Below are 13,958 nucleotides of genomic sequence, written 5' to 3'. Positions count from 1 at the left end.
ATAAATATAAATATAATATATATTGAGAGATAGATGCGAGATAGATGGATACAGAAAAACAGAAACGTTCGATATTTATAGGACCAGACCTGTCCCACCTGCCCATGCGATCGCATGGGCTTATAGGCATTTTGCCAATCGATCGCATGGCATCATTTTCCAGCTCACATCTTGTTTGTTCACTAGCGTGTCGACATATTAATATCATGAATTTAAAATTTTAAAAAGTCGTATTTATAAAATACTTCAGGGGTATTCTATGTAACTTATAATTAATAATTTATATCATATCGTTTTCATGTGAATAGTAAATGAATTAATTTAAATTCAACTATTTAAGCTACACGTTGTACGTTGTGCTTTACAAATTGTACATTATTAATTTAACTTCGTTTCTTAAAAAAAATACAAAAATTATATCATAAAAATAAAATGACTTAATAAGTAAAAATTTTAATTTGAAATAGCATCGTTTAATAGTAAATTTTTAATCATTTCGTATATAAATATTATTCGCATGATTCCGTATATATCGAAAACTCTTATATTTATTAAAATATGTATATAATACATGTTATGACGTTCGTGAATCGTTGGACAAACAGGGTGGTCAACCGTTATATAAAAAAATCATTTTCAAAAGTTTTAAAACTTGTCAAAATTCATTGCTTATCATGTCGAAAATATTAAATCATATAGAGAATTGGTTTAAATAAGTCGAAATTTTCCGGGTCATCACAATTACCGCCACCGAGAGCAGTAGAGTTTCAAATAGATTTAGTGCCAGGAGCTGCACCTGTAGCTCGCGCACCTTATCGACTCGCACCTTCCGAAATGCAAGAGTTGTAGAGCTAATTACAAAAACTGCTAGACCGTGGATTTATCCAACCAAGTTTCTCGCCTTGGGGCGCACCTGTCCTATTTGTGAAGAAGAAGGGCGGATCCTTCCGCATGTGTATCGACTACCGTGAACTCAACAAATTGATGATCAAGAATCGGTATCCTCTTCCCCAAATTGATGATCTTTTTGATCAACTACAAGGATCGAGCGTTTACTCTAAGATCGATTTACGATCCGGTTATCACCAGTTGAGGGTGAAAGAAAGCGATGTGATGAAGACTGCATTCAGAACTCGTTATGGTCATTATGAGTTTCTCGTGATGCCATTCGGTTTAACCAACACACCTGCCGTGTTCATGGACCTCATGAATCGTGTCTGCAAGCCATACCTGGATAGGTTCGTTATCGTCTTCATAGATGATATCCTCATCTACTCCAAGAGCGAAGAAGAGCATGAGCATCATCTTCGATTAGTGCTTGAACTCTTGAGACAAGAGCAACTTTACCCCAAATTCTCCAAGTGTGAATTTTGGTTGAAGGAAGTCTAATTTCTGGGTCATGTTGTGAGCGACCAGGGTATCAAAGTTGATCCCGCCAAAATTGAAGCTATCAGCAAGTGGGAAACCCCCACTACTCCGACGCACATTCGCCAATTTTTAGGCCTCGCCGGTTATTACCGAAGATTTATTGAAGGTTTCTCTCTGATTGCGCGTCCTTTGACCGCGCTGACTCACAAAGGGAAGAAGTTCATTTGGGAACCCGAACAGGAATCAGCATTTCAAACCTTGAAAAAGAAGTTAACCACCGCACCTATCTTATCACTTCCTGAAGGCAGTGACGATTTCGTCGTTTATTGTGATGCTTCGAAAAATGGTTTTGGTTGTGTACTAATGCAACAAACAAAGGTTATCGCTTACGCCTCCGTTAACCGAAGATTCACGAATGAAATTACACTACTCACAATCTCGAGCTTGGAGCTGTTGTCTTTGCGCTCAAATTGTGGAGACACTATCTTTATGGAACTAAGAGCACTATTTTCACCGATCATAAAAGCCTCCAACACATCTTTGATCAGAAGCAACTGAGTATGAGACAGCGTCGATGGATCAAGACGCTAAACGACTATGATTGTGAACTTCGTTATCATCCTGGCAAGGCCAATGTTGTAGCTGACTCTTTGAGCCGAAAGGAGAGAATGACACCTCTTCGTGTTCGGACACTGAACATCACCATTCATTCGAACCTCGATAGCCAGATCCGAGCAGCCCAAGATGTTGCTCTCAAGGAGGAGAATATATCTCATGAATACTTGAACATTCTCATTTCTCGATTCGAAGTTAAGGAGACTGGACTCCGAAGCTATGCCGGAAGAATTTGGGTACCCCGCTATGGAGATCTACGGAACCTTATACTAGATGAAGCCCACAAGTCGAGATATTCGATTCACCCAGGAGCCGGTAAAATGTACCACGATCTCAAGGAATAGTATTGGTGGCCCAATCTTAAGAAGGACGTTGCAACTTATGTTGGTAAGTGTTTAACTTGCTCGAAAGTTAAGGCCGAGCATCAGAGGCCTTCTGGATTACTTCAACAACCGAAAATCCTACAATGGAAGTGGGATAGGATAACGATGGAATTCATTACTAAACTACCAAAAACGGTGGGCGGATACGATACCATTTGGGTTATCGTTGACCGTCTTACCAGATCTGCACACTTCTTAGCCATGAAGGAAACGAATACGATGGAGAGACTCGCTCAACTATACATCAAAGAGGTTGTATCTCGTCATGGTGTACCTTTATCGATCATCTCAGATCGCAATCCCCGTTTTGCTTCCAGATTTTGGCGTTCTTTGCAAGAAGCATTAGGGACACGTCTCGACATGAGTACTGCATATCACCCACAGACCGACGGACAAAGTGAACGCACAATTCAGACTTTGGAGGACATGTTGCGTGCATGTGTCATTGATTTTGGAAAGGCCTGGGAAAGGCATTTGCCGCTAGCCGAATTCTCCTACAACAACAGTTATCACTCGAGTATTAATGTCGCACCTTTTGAAGCATTGTATGGCCGCAAATGCCGTTCTCCTATTTGTTGGGCCGAGGTACGCGAAAAGCAAATCACCGGACCCGAGGTAGTCCATGAAACAACGGAGAAGATTGCTCAAATTCAGGCTAGACTTAAGACGGCCCGTGATCGTCAAAAGAGTTATGCTGACCGTAAACGTAAAGATTTCGAATTCAACATCGGTGATCATGTAATGTTGAAGGTTGCACCTTGGAAAGGTGTGATTCATTTTGGGAAGCGCGGAAAGTTAAACCCGCGATACATTGGTCCTTTCAAAATTTTGGAGCGTGTTGGACCCGTTGCTTACCGTCTGGACTTTCCAACTCAATTGAGCTCGGTTCATCCTACCTTTCATGTATCAAACTTGAAGAAGTGTCTTGCTGCACCCGAACTTATCATACCACTGGAAGAACTTACGATTAATGATAAACTCCACTTCGTGGAAGAGCCTGTTGAAATTATGAACCGTGAGGTCAAAACTTTAAAACGCAACAAGATTCCGATCGTCCGAGTGCGATGGAATGCCAAACAAGGACCTGAGTTTACCTGGGAACGAGAGGATCAAATGATGCAGAAGTATCCTCACCTTTTCCCGACTCCTCCATCTACCTCAGCTTAAAATTTCGGGATGAAATTTTCTTTAACATGTGGGTAATGTAACGATCCTGACTTTTTCATCTTTTATTAATAATGGTTATTATTAATACTTGTGTTTTAATGAATGTATTGTTTATATACATTTACTTGACCGCGATTGACTATTAATTGCCCGACACGTCTTTGTGACACACAAACTTTTCACGAATAATATTCCGGATATTATTTGCATTCATGATTAAGTTTTATTAATCATTTTTAATTAACTAAGGTTACTAGTTAATTACTTGGGCTTTGTTGGATTAATTTGTTAATTACTTGAACTTGGGCTTTTATTAATGTTAATGGACTTAGAAGCCCACCCTACATCCTTAATGGATTATTTAGCCCATCTTATTATGCAAGTATCATACTTAGACTTAACTAGATTAAATAACTATTGAAGGAATCTAGTTACTTGTATCAATTACAACTTGTTCCCATGCAAACACACCTTATTACCATTTTTTGAGCCAAATACATGAAGTAACTTGTGGACTTTTCCCTCCCCCCATTTTTCTTTTGAAACCGTCGGCCTAGAGGGTCTTGGAGGGTGGTTTTGTTTTTAATTTTTGTTCACTTATTTACTTGTTGATGTTATGCGAGGTGTATATAAAATAGTTATTAATTTTAGCAGGAAATACTATTAAATACGATACAATTTTACACAAGATATTTATTTATTTATAGAATGGATATACTTAAACCTTGCTACAACACTTATAGGCAGTGTACCTAATCGTACAGTAGTGTAGTTTTTAGTAAGTCCGGTTCGTTCCACAGGGAAATCTTTAAACAAAGCTCAACGCTATATTAGTTTACTTTTATAAAAATACAAACATATATATAAGTAATATTATTATTATAAAGGGGGGTTTTTACCGTTTAATGACCGGTTTGTCGATTTTAAAACTTTAGTCGCAGTTAAAACCTAATGTAAAATATTAAATAAATAAAAGACTTAAATTAAAACTTAAAGTAAATAACGATAATGAAATTGCGAATAATAAAAGTGCGATTAAATAACAATAAATAAAAGTGCGATAATTAGAAGTGCAATTAAATATAAAATAAAGGAAATTAAATATGAAATAAAAGAATTATGCTTATTTAAACTTCCGTAATCATGATGTTTGACGTGTTGATTTTAGTTTTATGCCCATGGGTTAATTGTCCTTTGTCCTGGATTATTTAATATGTCCGTCTGGTTTTTGTCCATAACAGTCCATCAGTCATAAATATAAAGTGCGAGTGTCCTCATCAAATTATTCTTATACCCGAAGTTAAATATTCCAACTAATTGGGGATTCGAATTGTAACAAGGTTTTAATACTTTGTTTAATGAATACACCAGGTTATCGACTGCGTGTAAACCAAGGTTTTACTACTTTGTTAACAATTACACCAATTACCCTTGAATGTAATTTCACCCCTGTTTTAATTATTCTAGTGGCTATTAATCCATTCCCGTGTCCGGTTAAATGAACGATTATTCGTACATATAAATACCCCGCCCATCGTGTCCGATTGAGTGTATATGGTAAATTATAGGGACGCCCAATTGTAAATCTTTATATTAACATTAACAAACTTTCATTTAGTTAAACAAATATAAAGCCCATTAATAGCCCATAGTCTAATTTCCACAAGTGTCGTTCTTTTGTCCAAACCCCAATTATGGTACAAAGCCCAATTACCCAATTTTAGTAATTAGCCCAACATCATGATTACTTCGTTTTAAATAAGCATAATAATAACTTAGCTACGAGACATTAATATAAAAAGGTTGAACATAACTTACAATGATTAAAAATAGCGTAGCGTTACACGGACAGAATTTCGACTTACACCCTTACAACATTCGCTAACATACCCTTATTATTAGGATTAAAATTAAAATTAAAATTTAAATATAAATTATATATATATATTTTACGTATATATGAGAGAAGAGAGAAAAAGATTATGAAATTTTGATCAGAATTCGGTTTGCTTTATAGCCAGAGTTGATTTTTGGGGCTCCGCGACTCGCGGCAAAATCCTCTTCAAACTCCGCGAGTCGCGGAGAATGTATTTACAGCTCACACCCTTGGAGTTTCTCTGCCGACGGTTTTATAATATATATATATAATATATATATAATTAATATAATTAATTATATATTATATTATATTTATATGCATAGTTAACTTGTAATTTTTAGTCCGTTGCGTTGAGCGTTAAGAGTTGACTCTGGTCCCGGTTCCGGATTTTCGAACGTCCTTGCGTACAATTTTATATTTTGTATTTTGCGTTTTGAATCTTGTACTCTTGTAATTTCGAGACGTTTCTTATCAATAATTGGAACCTCTTTGATTGTCTTTTGTACTTTTGAGCTTTTTGGTCGTTTGCGTCTTCAATTCGTCGAATCTGTCTTTTGTCTTCACCTTTTATTATTTAAACGAATATCACTTGTAAATAGAACAATTGCAACTAAAAGCTTGTCTTTCTTGAGGAATAATGCTATGAAATATATGTTCGTTTTTAGCATTATCAAATATTCTCACACTTGAGCGTTGCTTGTCCTCAAGCAATATTGTCTTGAAATACTAGAATCACTTCTTTATTCTTCACACTTTGTACATCAGTGATTTCTATACGGCGGTATAAACAATGGTAGTAACGATATGGTTTACAGTCCCACATGACTATAAAAATTTAGATCCATTAAGGAAATTGGATCTTTATGAAAACATTTGATCTTTTGAAAATTAAATCTAGTTTTTACCCTAGATAAGTTTTCCGGGATAACCCTTTACCGGTGTTTGCAAAATATTTTTGTGGGTTTGGTGGGTTTTAAATTTGAAAATTTTAGCTCAAAACTTGCGGTTTTGTGTCACCCACTTGCTAACCTTGTATTTGGAAAGCAACACGTCCAGTTTACTTGTCCCGTATATTACCTTTTGGTAAACTACCGTCCGGTTGTAAAGGAAAGCGTTGAACAAGCAACTGTTAAGGCAATGTCCCGTGACATGCTTTTGATTATGGTCTATAACGTGTCGGACGCAATTACTATCCTTGGTAGGAGCAATAGTAAAGCTCACCCTTATAATTTTTCAGTATGGCACAAGGTCCTGTCTTTGACCATGCTATGCAACCACCGTTCTTACGGTTGACACCCGATTTAGTTCAGGTGACCTAATGAATTCCAGGTGAATTCCTAGGATTTTACGTTCAATGGTAATGAACGCATTGAAAATAGGGTTTTCAGAAAACAAATCGGTTTATAATTTTGATCAAAATATTTTCTCGTTCAAGCTCGAGTTTAGATATCATTGAATTCCATGAGTTTGTAATTCTCAATCTTTAAGGTCAATCTCTAGGATTGAGTAATATCAGTCTTAAAAGCTGATTTTTAATCTTTAAGGAGATTATCCTTTCTGGGGATCTGATTCATTGGTCTTATCAAGCTAATTTGCACGGTGCCCCCCCATTGTACGAGATAAATCCTTCTCATGGTTAGGATAAATCTGACCACTTGGCGACCCTATTTAATGCTGAGGTCCGTGGATTTCCTGCTGATTTTAGTGATGACTTTTCTAGATTTTTCGTCAACCTACAGCTGGTCTGGACGACAACTTCATGACCTAAATCAAGAAGCGCGTGTCTTTTTCGGAAGACTTTACTTCCTTTTAATGATGGAATTGATTCATCGTGTAGATCCATCTCTTCTTTTCTTTCATCGGGTAAAACAGTTTAGTTTAGTCCAAAGCAAAAGTATTTTCAGTTATTTGTTACAGATATATGTGACATATGTTTAAGATAACTTGGTAAATTTTCCCACACTTGGCTTTTATTTTCCTTTTTATCGTCCTCTATTCCATTTTAAATGAATTTTGACATTTTAGTTTGTTTCTTAATTTATGTTCTTTCTGAGATAACAATAATTTCGGTGTTAAAACCTAGTTTTATCGTTCATAAATATGTATAAACATGATTTTGAATTCATTTAATTGAAAATTTTGAAAAATTTTACTAGAATTGGGTAGTCAGTATATAAGACTAGGGCTGTTCTTTTTTATCAGAGAGCACTAGATTCTAATACAACTACTGCTTTACTAGTATTTTTAATGGTAACCAAGTGTATAAAGTAAAAATTTTAAAATCCGAAAGAATTTAACCCCTTCCCACACTTAAGATCTTGCAATGCCCTCATTTGCAAGAAATCAGTAACAATTTAAATTATTGAGGGTGATTTGTGTGAAAATGATTAAATTTTTACCAAAGTTTCCAAATATATTGGCGTTTGTTTGCTGAATGATAAATGGTGCACATCATTTGTTCATTCCGTCTTGTTGTTATTTCACATATATTTTGCATCTTGTCGTCAAAATTAGTTGCTTTTGCTGAACTTAATGCCAGTCTTTGAAAATGCGTTGTTTTACCCTGTTGTGTACATAAGATAAACTGCAAACATATATACATATTTTTGAAGTTTGGTATATTACCCCACATTCAAAAATTATTAAAGTCTAAGAATAAAAGTTAGATAATTATAAAAATGATTACAATATTAACAAAAGTATTAAATGTATCAATAATTACAAATTACAAAATAATAAAAAATAATAAGTAAACTAAGGATGATATTGGTACCAATAGGGGTTCCAGGCATAACCATAAGTGCTATAGAATGCTTCGGCAGGGTCATACGTAGGATATGGTGGCTGCATCTCTATCGACCAAGGAGGGAAGATGGGTTTCGGTGTAGGAATATAGTTTCTACCTATATGTTGGCAATGAGCTATGATCTGGTTCTGATGAACTTGCCAATCTTCAAATGCTCTCTGTCTAGCATTTTCGTATTCCTGAGAAGCTATAAACCTATGCATTTCTTGCATCTCATTCCCCCCTCCTACATTACCTTGTTGCTGGTTTCTCTCCACCTGTGGATGTCTACCATGGTATCGTACTGCGGCGTTATTTCGCCTCTTCAAAACTTTCGCACCATGGTATACATTTAAACCTATAGTATCGCGGGGTTCCGGCTCTTCTAGTAATAATCCCCCCCGACTTATATCCACACCGAGATATTCACCAATCAAAGTAATAAAAATACCACCTCCTATTATGCTATGTGGTCGCATCCCCCGAACCATAGCTGATAAATAATAACCCACACAATATGGTATACTTACAGCGCTTTGTGGGTCTCGAATACACATATGGTAAAACAAATCATGTTCATTTACTTTTTCCTTGTTTTTACCCCTTTGTGTAATCGAATTAGCTAAAAACCTATGTATCACTCTTAATTCGGCTCTATCTATATCCAAATAAGAGTAATTTCCCCCTTTGAAACGGTGATGGCTTGTCATTTGACTCCACACACCGTGTGTATCAAAATTCTCATCTATCTTTCTACCGTTTAGTATCAATCCTCTACAATCAGCAGACGCTAACTCCTCAAGCGTATATATACGTAAAGCCTGAGCCATGTCCAGTAAAGACATGTGGCGCATCGAACCGCCTAACAAAAATCTAATAAAAGAACGATCGGTTAAACTAGCTACCCGATCATTCAACTCTATACTACATAACAATTCTTCACACCATACTTTATATACAGGTCTACGTATGGTGAATAAACATATCCAGTCATTAAAAGAAGAATTACCATACCTCTGTACAAGTAATTCCCTAATTGGCCCGGCCAATTCTACAGCTTCTAAGGGTCCCCATTCTATGACCCTCGGTACCTCAACAACCTTAGAATGAAGAGTATGCAAACCCCGTTGATATTTTGGATAATCTATCCAAAGTCTGTCAAATCTCAGGTTCGGGTGCAACTCTTCCAAATGCATATCGGAAAAGGTCATGACTGGATGAGGTACATCCTGCTTGTAGTAGTTATCCACCTCCTGTTGTTCCAAATTCTCAGCAGGAGCATTGCGGGCTTGGGATGAAGATTCACCCCTTTCATTCTGCAAAACACATCAAACACAATTTTTGTGCATCCAAATATGCATTAGTGTCAGCAAAATCATCAATCAAAATAATTACAATGACATTATCAATTTATATCAAACTTAAGCTTATTTTCACATTTTTATCAAATCTACACTTTTTCAAATAAGCATATACGAAAATGTTCGCCAAGTTCATAAGCATTCAACTCAAATAACATGTCAAAATAATCATTACTAGCAATTAAACAAGTCTCAAATGGCATTATCTTTCAAAAATCAAGTTCATGAATTTTAGACTTGAAAAAGTCCACTTTAATTCTCAAAATCATGTTTAGGCTCAAAGTTTGGATCATTTAACTACCTAGACATGTTACACTACTCAATTTAGCAACAATTCATGACAAAAATCGGCCATAACCTGTTTATATCAAAAAGCCCCAAATTTGCTCAAGAACACAAACCCTAGATTACTCAAAATTTGAAGTTTAAGGCTTCTAATCATGTTAAACAGCATCAATCTAGGTTATACAAGCATAATACATAAACAATTTAAGTCTAATTACACTAAAAAGCATCAAAATCAAATTGGGGAAAAAATAGCTCAAGAACATCAAATTTCTAATTAAATGGTGTATAGGTGTAGAAATTTACCGTTTTTCTTGAGTAATTCTTAGATAGCATCCTTCTCAACATGATTTTAGCAAAAAATTTGGTGATTAACGGTTAAAAATTGGGATTTTTGGGGGTGTTTTTCGTGTATTTCGGGGTTTTTTCGCTGTGTTCTTCGCAGTGTTTTTGGGTGGGGGAGTGTACTGATCGTTCAACTCTTTTTATTTTTTTTCTGGGTTTTGATCCCTCCGCGAGTCGCGGAGATTAACCCTCCAAACTCCGCGAGTCGCGGAGTTTGGTATATATATATATTTTTTTTTTATAATAATCATTAACTTATTAAAACAATTAAGTAATTAATTTTAAAATTTTGTTTCCCTTGTTATTTAGGACGAGGTCGTTTCGGATCGATGTCCTAGTCCGTCCTTCGACAAAATTTTAAAATTTGTCTTTTTGTAGCGATTGTTTTAAAAGCTAAGATTTTTGGGTTTTTTAATGTTTTTGGCATACTTTAAATCAATAAGATTAAAAATAATGATAATAAAAGTTCTCGTCCCTTCCTTGGGTAAAGCAATTTCGGTTCAAAGACCTAGTCTTCAACTTACGACGAATTTAAAAATTATATTCTTAACTTAATGAGATAAAGTAAATTTTTGTTTTTAAATTCACACAACTTAAATATAAAATTCAAAATTATTATTAAAAATTCACACCAAACTCAAAATTTAAAATGCATAAAATTAAAATTTTATATTTTAAAAATTAAAAATTCACACCAAACTTAATTTAAAAATTCATAAATTCATATCAAACTTATATTAATTTTTCAAATATTTACAATTTTAAATATATTGTTTTTACAAAGTTTACAATATTAATTTAAGATTTAAATATTAATTTTAAAAACATGGTAAAAATAAAATTAAAAATCTTTTTGTCTTTTTATCCCACTTTAATCAATCAAATATTATCAAAAATATGCGCCCCTCTTTTCGGTAAAGTAATTTCGGTTCCAAGACCTAATTTAACTCATGACGAATTTTTGAAATATTTTGGGTTGATTGTTTAAAGATATTTATACCTTATAATAAACGTTAAATTTCGCAGTGATGTAATAAATTTTTGAATGATATCAATAATTTCGGTCGCCAAACCTAATTTTATTTAATACCAATTTAATACTTTTTAGCGAACAAATTAGCGTTTATTATCAAAAGGTTAAAAATAAAAATAAATAAAAACTGTACAGACATACCTGTGAAATAGATTTCTTAGTTATATGATCTATCCCATTCATAAGATAGTCGGTTTAATTGGTTTTCCATAGCTACATAGGCGTAACCTCGAGCATTCAGTGTCTTTTCTTCTAAACATATGAACGGTCCGTCTCTGCATAAAGTAACAAATTCGGTATTTGAATAGGTTTGATTATTGGAACATTTACCTCCATGTGACCATTTTCCGCATTTGTGACATCGTTCTAGGTGTCGTGCTCTTCTTTTCGCTGCGGATTTTGATTTTCCTTTACCAAATTGTAACTTATTATCTTCGCATCTGGATTCTTTTCTAACTCCGTCCATTCTTTCTCTGATTACTGATACTAATTCGCTCGGTAGTATGTCATTATTACGTTTAGTGATCAAAGCGTGTAGCATTAGACCATGGTTTAGTTCACAGGCAGTCTTCATTTCGTAAAAACCTAAAAAAATAAAAATTCAGAATGGGGGGGAGAAGACTAGTTCTTTAGGGTCTGCTAGGGAAAGACCATTCGGGTCCCATTTTCGAGAACTACACGAAAACAGACAATCTAACTCTAACAGAAATACATATTATCCTTTAAAGACTTGATTCTCCCCACACTTAGTTAGCTGTGGTGTCGAAATTGTTATTAACTTCGTTGTCGACTTCCATCGGACCATGTATGTAATGTTTAACTCTGTGACCATTAACTTTAAATTCTATCCCATTTGAATTTATTAATTCTATCATTCCGTATGGGAAAACTCTTTTGACTATGAATGGTCCAGACCATCTTGATTTCAATTTTCCAGGAAATAGCTTGAATCGTGAATTGAAAAGAAGAACTCTGTCTCCTTCTTTAAATTCTTTTGAACTTCTGATTCTTTTATCATGCCATTTCTTCGTTCTTTCTTTATAGATTAACGAATTTTCGTATGCTTCATGTCTTAATTCTTCTAATTTGTTTAGTTGACTTAATCGTAGACGTCCGGCTTCATGTAAATCAAGATTACATGTTTTCAAAGCCCAAAATGCTTTGTGTTCAATTTCTACTGGAAGATGACATGCTTTTCCATAAACAAGTCTAAAAGGTGTGGTTCTAATTGGAGTTTTGTAGGCTGTTCTAAAAGCCCAGAGTGCATCCTCCAATTTAATGGACCATTCCTTCGGATTTGATCCTACGGTTTTCTCTAGAATACGTTTTAAAGCTCGGTTTGTATTTTCAACTTGTCCACTTGTTTGTGGATGATATGCGGTGGAGATTTTATGAGTTACTCCATATCTTTTAAGAACTTTCTCAAGTTGATTATTACAAAAATGAGTACCCCGATCACTTATTAAAGCTTTCGGTGTTCCAAACCTTGCAAAAAGACGTTTTAAAAAGTTGACTACAACTCGTGCATCGTTAGTTGGGAGAGCTTGTGCTTCCGTCCATTTAGATACATAATCAATGGCTACGAGTATATATAGATTATTATTAGATTTTGGAAATGGACCCATAAAGTCAATACCCCAAATGTCAAATACTTCACATACTTGGATGACATTTTGTGGCATTTCATCACGTTGACTTATTTTTCCGGCCCTTTGACAAGCATCACAGGATTTGCAAAGAAGGTGTGCGTCTTTGTAAATTGTAGGCCAATAGAATCCAGCTTCATAAACTTTTCTTGCTGTTAATTAAGGCCCATAATGCCCTCCTGTTGGTCCTGTGTGACAATGGTTTAAAATCTTACTAGCTTCATCTCCAAATACACATCGGCGTATTATTCCATCGGGACAACTTTTAAACAGGTGTGGATCTTCCCAAAAATAGTGTTTTATATCACTGAAGAATTTCTTTCGTCTTTGGTACGATAATCCTTTTTCAAGGAATCTACAAACTAAGTAGTTTGCATAGTCTGCAAACCATGGAATTTCTTTATAATCTATCTTCAATAGATATTCATCAGGAAAGTTGTCTTGTATGGCTGATTCATTCAGAACTTCTAATTCGGGATTTTCAAGACGAGAAAGATGATCAGCGGCGAGATTTTCTGCTCCTTTTTTATCTCGGATTTCAATATCAAACTCTTGTAAGAGTAAGATCCAACGGATTAATCTTGGTTTAGCATCTTGTTTTGAAAATAGGTATCTAAGAGCAGAATGGTCGGTATAGACCACCGTTTTTGCTAGAACGAGATATGATCGAAATTTGTCAAAAGCAAAGACAATAGCAAGGAGTTCTTTTTCAGTAGTTGTATAGTTCGTTTGTGCTCCTTGTAACGTCTTACTAGCATAATATATAGGTTGAAATCGTTTTTCAATCCTTTGTCCTAAAACGGCTCCCATTGCAAAATCACTTGCATCGCACATTAGTTCAAATGGTAGATTCCAATTTGGTGTTATCATGATCGGCGCATTAGTGAGTTTCTCTTTAAGAATATTAAAAGATTTGATACACTCATCTGAAAAGATGAATGGCGCATCCTTTTCTAGGAGTTTATTCATAGGAGTGGCAATTTTAGAAAAATCTTTTATGAAACGTCGGTAAAAACCGGCATGCCCTAGAAAACTCCTAACTCCTCTAACATTTGTGGGATGTGGAAGTTTAGCAATTACATCTACTTTAG

The sequence above is a fragment of the Rutidosis leptorrhynchoides genome, chromosome 7 (assembly GCF_046630445.1).
Source record: "Rutidosis leptorrhynchoides isolate AG116_Rl617_1_P2 chromosome 7, CSIRO_AGI_Rlap_v1, whole genome shotgun sequence".
Lineage (NCBI taxonomy): Eukaryota > Viridiplantae > Streptophyta > Magnoliopsida > Asterales > Asteraceae > Rutidosis > Rutidosis leptorrhynchoides.
Note: the sequence above shows the minus strand (reverse complement) of the source record.